The following is an 11,578-nucleotide window of genomic DNA, read 5'->3' on the forward strand; positions in this document are numbered from 1 at the left end:
GAGAAGCCCTGCTATTATGGAATAGGACGCCCCTATTTTCATTGGAGAACTGTTGGAGGGTGTGCATCATAACATACACACCCTTAATCCAAAATCACAGAGAGAAACGCCACCCTCTTCTGCCCCTTGCTCAGCTGGTAAATGTGGACAGGTGCGCTTCTCTAAAATGTTGGCATAACGACCCTTCCCTAGATCTTGAGTGATGGGGAAAATGGGGACAGCCAATTTTTCATATCCATTAAAACCTACTTGCCATGCCACAGCTGAACTGTGGTGCCTTCACTCCAGCTCCTGTTGCTGTCAAGAGAAGGCTGAGCAAAACTTGGCAAGGGCAGCTGAAATATACTCGGAGTCGAGTGTGAATTTCATGCTCTTTATTCAGCTCGTAGTAGCAATGAATGAAACTTTCCCCAAAACATCTAGTCATATACAGTGGTGCCCCGCAAGACGAATGCCTCGCAAGACGAAAAACCCGCTAGACGAAAGGGTTTTCCGTTTTTCAATGCGCTTCGCAAGACGAATTTCCCTATGGGCTTGCTTCGCAAGACGAAAACATCTTGCGAGTCTTGCGATTTTTTTCGCACTCCCCTTTTTTCTAAGCCGCTAAGCCGCTAAGCCACTAATAGCCTTTTAGCCGCTAAGCCGCTAAGCCTTTAATAGCCGCTAAACCGCTAATAGCGCTAATCCGCTAAGCCGCTAATAGGGTTGCTTCGCAAGACGAAAAAAACGCTAGACGAAGAGACTCGCGGAATGGATTATTTTCGTCTTGCGAGGCACCACTGTATACATTATTTACACAATGGGCCCCGCATGATTGGCTAATTCCGGGCTGCTCCTGTAGGCCAATCAGGTTGCGGATTCACTTCATCCAGGAGCCTGATTGGCTGCTCCTGCAGGCCAATCAGGTTGCTGGTTCACTTCCACCTGGAACTGGATTGGGTGGCTCCTGCAGACCAATCAGAATGCTGCATTATGGATCCTATTGTTCTAGGATTCAGCTCAGTACATAACAACAGCTGAGCACTTCTGCAAGGACAGAAGCAGTTTGGACTACTGATGACTGTTACTAAAGAACCAAGAAGTGCTTTTCAGGTGCAGATCAGGGCCAGAGAGCCTGAACTGTGCCTCTGCTGGACAAACGTCTGTGTGGTTTGCTAGTTTCTGTTTTTCCAGAAGCCCCACTTCTGACTGCCCCCCTTCCCCAAGACTCTACACTGCAGTGCTAATTTCTTACAGTAAGTGTTGTTGTTGCTGCTGCTGCTGCTGAGACCACCAGGAAACAGAGCAGACAGCTGGTGGGCCATTCAGAGAGGCTTTGTGGGCCAGTTGTGGCCTGCGGACTGCCAGTTCCCTACCCCTAGGTTTATATCATCTTGAAGATGGCACAGCAAGCCATGAGAGCAGGGCAAAGAAAGCTTCAATTTTCACATTACCAAAAACTACAGTTCTTCATTACACACAAACTCTGGGAACTGTGGTTTGTTCTAACCAAAGTTAGTGAAAACAAAGCAGCATCTATTGGGTCCCTCTGCCAAGGATCAAACTGTAGGGACTCCGGAAACTGTGGTTTGTTCTTTTTTTTTTATAATAATTTTTATTAATTTTCCAAACATATAATAAAACAAATAACAAAACAAAATCATACAAGACAGACAAACAAATAAACATGTATAATTTCTTAAACTTATTTTCATAAACCTTCTTTCCCGGACTTCCCCATACCTCCCTTTTTCTGCATCCTTATGTTAACCCTTTCTCAGCAACCCTTCGTTTCAATTTGTTCACTCATATTCATTATGCATTTTTTCTAGAATTAAGATTTACAGCTGCAGTTCTCTATTTCTTATAACCATAACATCTCAGCCGTCATCAATTTTGCAACAGTCTTTAAGTTGCAGAGTTTTGATAAATTAAAGTCTAAGGTACGAGACTGGTTGCACTACCGTCAGATAAATGAGGTATTTAAACAGGACAGGAAAATAGGTTTCCAGATGGAGAGGTCGAAATTAGAAACAGAATTGTTAGAACCCAATACAAAGAACTTGTCGAGAATGTACAATCTGCTGCTGAAGTGGAATACACAAGATGAAGTAGTAAAATCAGCCATGATTAAATGGGCACAAGACATAGGTCATGACATAATGTTTGATGACTGGGAACAGTTATGGAATACAGGTATCAAGTTTACAGCTTGTAATGCATTAAGAGAGAATATAATGAAAATGACTTATAGGTGGTATATGACCCCAGTCAAACTTGCAAAAATTTATCATCTGCCCAGTAATAAATGTTGGAAATGTAATGAGATTGAAGGTACCTTTTATCACCTTTGGTGGACCTGCCCGAAGGTAAAGGCCTACTGGGAAATGATCTATAATGAAATTAAAAAGGTCCTTAAATGGACATTTTTGAAAAAGCCAGAGGCCTTTCTCTTGGGTATGGTAGGCCAATTGGTGCCAAGGAAGGACAAAAAATTTTTTATGTATGCTACCACAGTGGCGAGAATTCTTCTGGCAAAGTATTGGAAGACGCAGCAGTTACCTACTCTGGAAGAATGGCAAGCGAAGGTGACAGAGTATATGAGTATGGCAGAGATGACCGGCAGAATCCGCGACCAGGGGAGAGAGACGGTGGAAGAGGACTGGAAGAAATTCGGAAACTGTGGTTTGTTCTAACCAAAGTTAGTGAAAACAAACCATTCCTGGTGCTCTGCCAAGGAGCAAACCATTATCACACTCTTTTGGTCTCTCTTGTATGTGATAGAAGGAGCGGGGAACGGATGTGCGTAAGACCCAAGGCTCATTCATGATAATCTAGAAGAACCAGTGTGGTGTAGTGGGTATTGGGTCAGACTAGGACCTGGGAAGCAAGGGTTAAAACCCCATTCAGCCATGATGCTCACTGGGTAGATTTGGGTCCATCAGTGTCTATTAGCTTAGCCTACCACACCGGGTTGATGTACAGGTGAAATGGTATTGGGGAGGACATATCCCACCTTGAGCTCCTTGAAGGAAAGGTGAGATAGAAATGTATAATAAAATTAATTAACTGGTTGTGTGTGTACACCTAGAATTTTGTTTTTTCAAAAAGTTTTTATTTATACTTTTCAAATTTATACATTTCATTAATTTTACAATCAATTTAGCATTTCAAAATTTGACTTCCTTCCCTCTCTTTCTGTGGTTCCTTAAATTTTTATTATATTCTGCATATCCAAATTCATTTAATTTGCTCATTTAATTATCTACTTTAAATATATACTCTTATGAAACTGCAGGTTATTACAATAATGTTCTTATCTGTTTACAATTTATCTGTAAATATTAAATAAACCATTTCCATTGTTTTATAAAAAGTTTGCTATCTTGATTTCTTATTCTTCCAGTAAGTTTTGCCATTTCTGCATATCCCATAAGTTTTTGTATCCATTCTTCCTTTGCTGGGACTTCTGCTTCTTTCCACTTTTGGGCAAGCAGCATTCTTGCCGCTGTAGTAGCATACATAAATAAATTTATATACAATTGAGGTACTGTAGTTCTGTCCCAATAATTCCCAAAAGAAAAGCTTCTGGGGTTTTTTATTTAATAAAAGATACTTTGAACATCCTTTTCAATTCATTGTATATCATTTCCCGGTAAACTTTAACTTTAATACAGGACCACAACATATGATAAAAAGAACCTTCTTTCTCTTTACATTTCCAACACTTGTTTGATTTAGATTTATACATTTTTGCTAGTTTACTTGGTGTCAGATACCAACACTATATCATTTTCATATAACTTTCTCTTAAACCATAGTAAAGGTAAAGTGGCCGACTCTGTGGTTGTGGCACTCATCTTGCTTTATTGGCCGAGGGAGCCGGCGTACAGCTTCCGGGTCATGTGGCCAGCATGACTAAGCCGCTTCTGGTGAAACAGAGCAGTGCACGGAAACGCTGTTTACCTTCCCGCCGGAGCGGTACCTATTTATCTACTTGCACTTTGACGTGCTTTCGAACTGCTAGGTTAGCAGGAGCAGGGACCGAGCAATGGGAGCTCACCACGTCATGGGGATTCGAACCGCCGACCTTCCGATCGGCAAGTCCTAGGCTCTGTGGTTTAACCCACAGCGCCACCCGCGTCCCATAACATGCTGTAAATTTTATATCCATATTTCACACCTAGAATTTTGTGCAACCAGTTTATTAATTACTGCTAGTTGCTTGTTCATCTTGGGAATGATTGAGCACATGGGGCATCTGCTGTTTCCAAAATCCTTGGGTCTAGCTTGTTTTCAGCCTATCGTATTTTGGAAGACATCGTCTTTATGTGATCCTGAAGCCAGAACAAGAGAGGGAAAGTTACTGAATACCAGGAACACCAGATATGTGATGGGAAAACATATGGCCAAAATTATCCAAGCAGCTAATTTATAAAGGGGAAACTATGGTTATAAGTTTTGGGTGCCAGAATTTGTGTGTGCAAGTCGCCCATAATTCTTGGGTTTAGTAGAAGTGGGAATTAATCAAGGTTTGACTAAACCATGCGGAACACAGAAACCCCTGGATTCAGCTTATGATAAGGAGCCAGGCCAGCTTAACAGAGCTAGCTGAGTGTGGGTCATTGAAGAACTGAAGGCTGATGATGGCTAGTCATTGACCTGTCAAGGAAGCCATTAAGAGGTCAATGAGGTACAAGACAAGGAGAGGTGGGCTCCCTCCTCCAGCTGTGTGTTAGTGGGCAGAGACAAGAAGGGTTTAGGATTTGGATGATGTTGCCTGGAGGGAAATAGTATCACTGGGTTAGCAGTGAGAAGGAAGAGGAAGGGCAGGGCAGAACACCATGTGGGTGGACTGAGACAGGCTGTAACAAAGAGAGAGCATGGCAGATTTCTCTGTGTTAGCCCCAAGCTGGCTGCGCCTATGGAACTAACAAGAGACCCTCTGTATGGGGTGTAGTGCTCAGATTCTCATTCATCAAGACCAGCGTTTCCCAAGTTTGGGTCTCCCAAATGTTTCTGTACTACAATTCCCATCATCCCTGACCATTGCTGCTGCTAGCTAGGGATGGTGGGAGTTGTAGTCCAAAAACAACCGGAGACCCAAGCTTGGGAAACACTGGTCTAGACTCAGATTGCATATATATGTAAATAAACCACATATCATAAAGACACCACAGTCTCCACTGTGCCCCATTTCCAAAGGAAACAGCCCCTGCGTAAGTCCCTGGACCCATGCAATCTCACACTGCTCAGAGATTGGGGTGGCTTGGAACAGTATGTTTATATATTGGGACATCATCTTGGGAGTGGGAGGGTGGAATTATAAGCCAAAAAAGGTTATGACAGGTAAGTTCCAGTTCAGCTTAAGTGACATGCCTGACGTTAGCAGAATATCTTGGGGAAAAGGCTGTAGCTCGGTCGCAGAGCATGCACTTTGAATGCAAAAGGTTCCAGGTTTAATCCCTGGTGTCTGCAGGTAGGGCTGGGGAAAACCCCTTTCCGAAACCCTGGAGAGCAGCTGCCAATCAGTGTCAACAATACCAAGCTGGTTGAACCAATGAACTGACTCAGTATAAGGCAATAGTTAAATAAACAGCAAACAGTGCTCAATAAACGTGTTGTCTGGACGCAGTCTGTGACCAAGAGACCTGGGTGCCTGCTTGGTCTCCTGTGCTGCTGATCATTTTCAGAGCTTCTGTTCTCTCATCTTTGGGGTGTTTATCTTTAAACAGGACTTGGAGAACCATTTAAGCACAGGACTCCTTTGAATAGGGTGTTGCTCTTTGACAACCTTTTAAATAAAGGACTGTCCTCTTTAAAAGGGTGGCTCTTGGCCACCCTAGTCACTCACCTCAGCTCCCTTTGCAAATGTTAGGAATGTCTGCGTTGCTTTGAGGGGAATCAAATCTGGATTGCATGCTGGTTGTGAACGGCAATTTATTCTGGTGATGATGAAGCTAAAATGAGTAAGCCCCGGCTCCTTGGCATTGCCGCTGCAATCTAAGATCCAGGTTTTTATGATTCAGACTTTGCAGCTGACAAAGGCATGCTGAGAAATGACATCTCCATTAGCGTTCAAAAAGCGTTGCTCTGTCCTGAACTCGTTGCTACCATAAATCTTAACCCACTGGCAGTGAACGTAGCATCACAGCCGCCTTCTAGAATCCCCGGCACACAGCTTCCGAGATAATTCTGCCCCCTGTGCCCTGGTAAGTGCAGGAAACAGCAGCAGCAACAACAACAAAAAAATCTTTCCTCGTTTTCCTGCCGAGCAAAATCTAGCTGACCTTTAACCCTGGGCTACACAAGGCTTAAGTAAATGTTTATGCAACCTTTCCCTCTATCTCCCTTGTTTCTCGAGTCTTCCCACTGAAACTGTCTCTGTTTAGACCATCGCCTCCCACTAGAACCTAATTGACGTATTGACTTCTGTGTGGAATTCCTTCACCTTGTTGGGAGGTAGCGGAGGGGGGAGAATAAGACAGGATTAAAGGTTTCCCAATGTTCCTGTGCATCGAAACACAGGAAGCCGCCTTATATCATGTCATCTGGCCCAGCCTCATCTACTCAGCCAGACGTTTCGCTGCCCTGGGGCAAAGGTCAGCAGACCTCGCAATAAGGCTTTGCACAACAGCAGTGTCATTGCTAACTGGGTTGACGTCCCTCCACCACCACCAGCACCCCGGGAATAATGGGAAGGCTAGACCAGAGCACTTGATCACACAGAGAAGTAGCGGGCAGCCTCCTCTGCAAATGGATACACCGAGCTAAGAGGGGGGTTGATTGTTATGAACCACATCAACAATCATCACAATTATCTTCATCCATGGACAGCTCTCCAGAGCTGTCAACGTTTCCCTTTTCTTAAGGGAAATTCCCTTATTCTGAATAGGATTCCTCGCAAGAAAAGGGAAAAGTTGACAGCTATGCAGCTCTCTCATGTGACATGCAGGTGTAATCTGGCATACAGTTTGGGAATGATTACTCAGACCCCCCCCCCAAGTGTCCCTATTTTCCAGAGACAGTTCTGGATTTACAGAAACTGTCTCAGTTTCTGATTTCATCCTGTCATGTCCCACTTTTCCTTATGGCGTCCCTATTTTCATTGGAGAAATGTTGGAGGGTATGGACTTATGCAACCCCCAAGCCATCTGAAGGCAGCCCTGTACAGAGAAGTTTGTTAATGTTTAATTTTTTAAATGTTTTTATTTATGTTGTAAGCCACCCAGAGTGGCTGGGGCAACCCAATCAGATGGGTGGGGTGTTGTTGTTGTTGTCTGTTGTTGTTGTTTAGGACGTCCCTATTTTCATTGGATAATTGTTGGAGGGTATGTTACCCTAGACCAGGTGTAGCCACCATAGTTTTTCCATAGATATTTCCATGAATAGGGTTGCCATCTTTCAAAAAGTGATAATCTGGACATAAAATCTCAGCTTTTGAGCTTTGTTTGTTTCTTTGTTTTGGCCAAAGTTGTTGAGGCTCCCCCCCCCCCCACACTTTTTCAAAATCTACAAAATAAAAATGAAGTTTTGGAGCTACAGTGGTATATCGGTTTACATATGACTCCATTGACGAACATTTCAGAACTCGAACACCGTAAATCTGGAGGTAAATTCTTCAGTTTTCAAACACACCTTGGAAGTCGAACATGTCACATGGCTTCCACTGAGTGCAAGATCCTGAGACCTAGCTGTCAGCTATGGAGTTTCAGTTTTAAAATGTTTCAAACGGTCTTCCAGAACAGATTACTTTTGAAAACCAAGATACCACTGTATTTCTTAAGAGTCTCAGGGTCATCAGTATGCTGATGACACTCAGCTCTATTTCTCCATAAGATCTCAATCAGGAGAGGCCACACAGGCCCTGGGCCTTTGCCTGGACACAGCAGTGAAATGGGTAAGAGAAACCTGAACTTGAAACTGGCAAGATGGAGGCACTGTAGTTGAGTAGCTCCCATGTCCGATAAATTGATCAGTTGTGTACCTTGAATGGGGTTGCACTCTCCCCGAAGGAGCAGGTTCACAGTTTGTGAAATATACTCGGGAGTCCTGTAGTGATTTCCTGCTCTTTGTTGCAGCTTGTAAAACAGTGATTGACTTGCCCCTCAAATCTCAGGCTTTTATATACATTATTTACACAATGAGTCCTGTCTGATTGGATGATTCAGCTTCTCTCCTGGAGCCTGATTGGTCTTTTCCTGCAGGCCAATCAGTTGTTGTATTCTACGATCCTACCAGCCTAATAGGCTGATTAACTTCCTCCTGGAGCCTGATTGGTCTTTTCCTGCAAGCCAATCAGTTGTTGGATTCTAGGATCCTACTTGCCTATTGTTCTAGGATCCAAGCTTAGTACATAACAGTTTGGGTTTGTTTTTTTCTGGATCCAGCTCTGTCACAGGAGGCTCAGATAGCCTGAGGGGCTAAAAGTTCCATTTACCAACTGCTTCTGGTTCAACAGCTGCAGCCATTCCTGGACTAGGAAACCCTTGCTACGGTAGTTCACACATAGGCTGCATCAAGACTGGATAACCACAATGCACTCTTTATGGGGCTCCCCTTGAACTCGATCCAGAAGCTGCAGTTAGTGCAAAACGCTGCAGCCTCCTTCATGACGGGAGTGTGGCCGTGCCGCATATCACACCTGTACTCAGAGACCTACACTGGCTGCCATTTTGCTACTCGGCCGAGTTCAAGGTGTTAGTCTTAGTATATAAAGCCCTTAACAACTTTGGGCTAGTTTATCTGACTGATTTGATCAGTGGAATCGGCACTAATACGGGTGCCACATACTACCTGTTCCACATTTGAAAGAAATCAATGGCTTGGTGTCACTTTGGAACCCCCTGCCTCTGGAGATCAAGCAGGAGCCTTCACTGTGCTTTTTTTCAGTGCCTGCTGTCACCATTCTTGTTTAGACAAGCCTGGAAAGTTGACGTTATTTTATAGTGTTTTAACTTTTGTATGTTTTAAAATATGGTTCTGATTTTTTCTTGATTTTCTTGTTTTATCTTTCTGTAAACAGCTTTGAGGGTTTTTTTTGGGGGGGAGGGGAGTTTCAAGCAAGCAGTATATAAATTTGGAGGTAAGGTAAAGGACCCTTGGATGGCTAAGTCCAGTCAAAGGTGACTATGGGGTTGTGGCGCTTATCTCACTTTCAGGCTGAGGGAGTTGGTGTTTGTCCACAGGCAGCTTTCCAGGTCATGTGGCCAGCATGACTAAACCACTTCTGGTGCAACGGAACACCGTGACAGAAGCCAGGGTGCATAGAAATGCCATTTAACTTCCCACCACAGTGGTACATATTTATCTACTTGCACTGGTGTGCTTTTGAACTGCTAGGCTGGCAGGAGCTGGGACAGAGCAACGGGAGCTCACCATGTTGCAGGGATTCAAACCACCGACCTTCTGATCGGCAAGCCCAAGAGGCTCAGCGGTTTAGACCACAGCGCCACCCGTGTCTGGAGGGAACCCCATTGGCTTCAGTTAAGTTTAAAACAGGTGTGAAATCATGGCAGCAACCACCAGCACCTGTACTTTGAGCATTTCATGCCCCCTTTTCCTCACTGCTTGTAACTCCTCACACTCTCTGCAACCATGGCTATATAGATTCCTCCCAAGTGAAGCTAATGCTTAATGCATCTGATCGAGTGGACTGTATTGCATGAAAGCTCGGGCCGTAATAAATGTGCTAGCCTAGAAGCAGCCTTTTTTGTTTTTAATTCTATCAAAAATTAATGAAACAAAATGTAATTGCATGCATATATTTTTTAATGGCCTAGCGCATAGCCAGGACCTTTTACACTAACAGGCCAGAACTACTGGGAGGTGATGTCTTTCTCAATAGCACCTGCATATTTAACTTCAAAAGGTGCACATGGAGGGGGGTGGGAGAGAGAGAGGGGGGAGAGAGAGAGAGAGAGGATGATGGTTAAGTTAAGTAGATCCTTCTACATACAAACAACCCATGACTGGGCAATTTCCAGTTAGATAGCATGAATCACCACCCTCTCTTGTATAAACTCTGTGGGCATAGGCTCTGGAGATGATAATTCTAAACCGTAAGAAGTGGAAAGTCAATGACAAAAGAGCTTTGGCATTTGGTTGTGTTTGCCTCGGCAGAATAAACAGAATCTGAAATCGTTCCCAGCAGCAGAGACCTCGAAAGTGTGTTTCAAGAAACTGGTACGTGTTGCTGTGTTATTTTATTTATTTATTTATTGAATTTATATACCTCCCTATACCCAGGGGCCTCACAGAATAAAACCACAAAAGATATATAACCACAAAATACATAGTGAAAATAAAAAGGACAACCCAATAACCCCCTCCCCCCCAAAAAGCAGTCACATTTTAAAAGGGCATAGGATGTCAGTCAAATGAACCAAAGGCCTGGTTAAAGAGGAACGTTTTTGCCTGGCACCTAAAGGTGTATAACGAAGGCGCCTGGCGAATTTCCCTGGGGAGAGCATTCCACAGATGGGGAGCCACTGCAGAGAAGGCCCCGTTCTCATGTTGCCACCCTCCAGACCTCTTACCCAGAGCAGACCCACTGAAATTGATGGGCAATAATGCATTATGTTAGGGACAACTGCTTGGTCAATGCATGCAAAGCATGTGCACAACAGGAGGAATTTACATGAAGATGCTGATACTTTTTCATGGGGGACCGTAAAGAATAAAAATAAATTGCAAATTGATGTGGAGAACTGAATTTAAGATTGGAAAAAGCGAGAACCCAAGAGAAACCCAAATCAATATATTCTCTCATCCCTAGGGGTGGAGCATCTGCCTTGAGTGCAGAAGGTCTCAGGTTCAGTCCTCGGCATCTCCAGGTACAGCCAGGGATGTCCTCTGTCCGAAACCCTGGAGAGCAACTATCAGTCAAAGTAGACAATTCTGAGCGAGATGGACCAATTGTCAGACCCAGTGTGAAGCAGCTTCCTATCTTCCTATGATAAAGACATGTTTGTTTTAACAAGTCTTTCTAACTGGGTAGGTCTGCCTTGATGGCAGAAAGGGAAGAGGAATTAAAGAACCTTTTAATGAGGGTGAAAGAGGAGAGCGCAAAATATGGTCTGAAGCTCAACATCAAAAAAACAAAGATCATGGCCACTGGTCCCATCACCTCCTGGCAAATAGAAGGGGAAGAAATGGAGGCAGTGAGAGGTTTTACTTTCTTAGGATCACTGCAGATGGTGACAGCAGCCACAAAATTAAAAGACGCCTGCTTCTTGGGAGAAAAGCAATGACAAACCTAGACAGCATCTTAAAAAGCAGAGACATCACCTTACCAACAAAGGTCCGTATAGTTAAAGCTATGGTTTTCCCAGTGGTGATGTATGGAAGTGAGAGCTGGACCATAAAGAAGTCTGATTGCCGAAGAATTGATGCTTTTGAATTATGGTGCTGGAGGAGACTCTTGAGAGTCCCATGGACTGAAAGAAGATCAAACCTATCCATTCTGAAGGAAATCAGCCCTGAGTGCTCACTGGAAGGACAGATCGTGAAGCTGAGGCTCCAATACTTTGGCCACCTCATGAGAAGAGAAGAATCCCTGGAAAAGACCCTGATGTTGGGAAAGATGAAGGGCACAAGG

Source organism: Podarcis liolepis, assembly GCF_965112155.1.
Source record: "Podarcis liolepis genome assembly, chromosome: 14".
Taxonomy (NCBI): domain Eukaryota; kingdom Metazoa; phylum Chordata; class Lepidosauria; order Squamata; family Lacertidae; genus Podarcis; species Podarcis liolepis.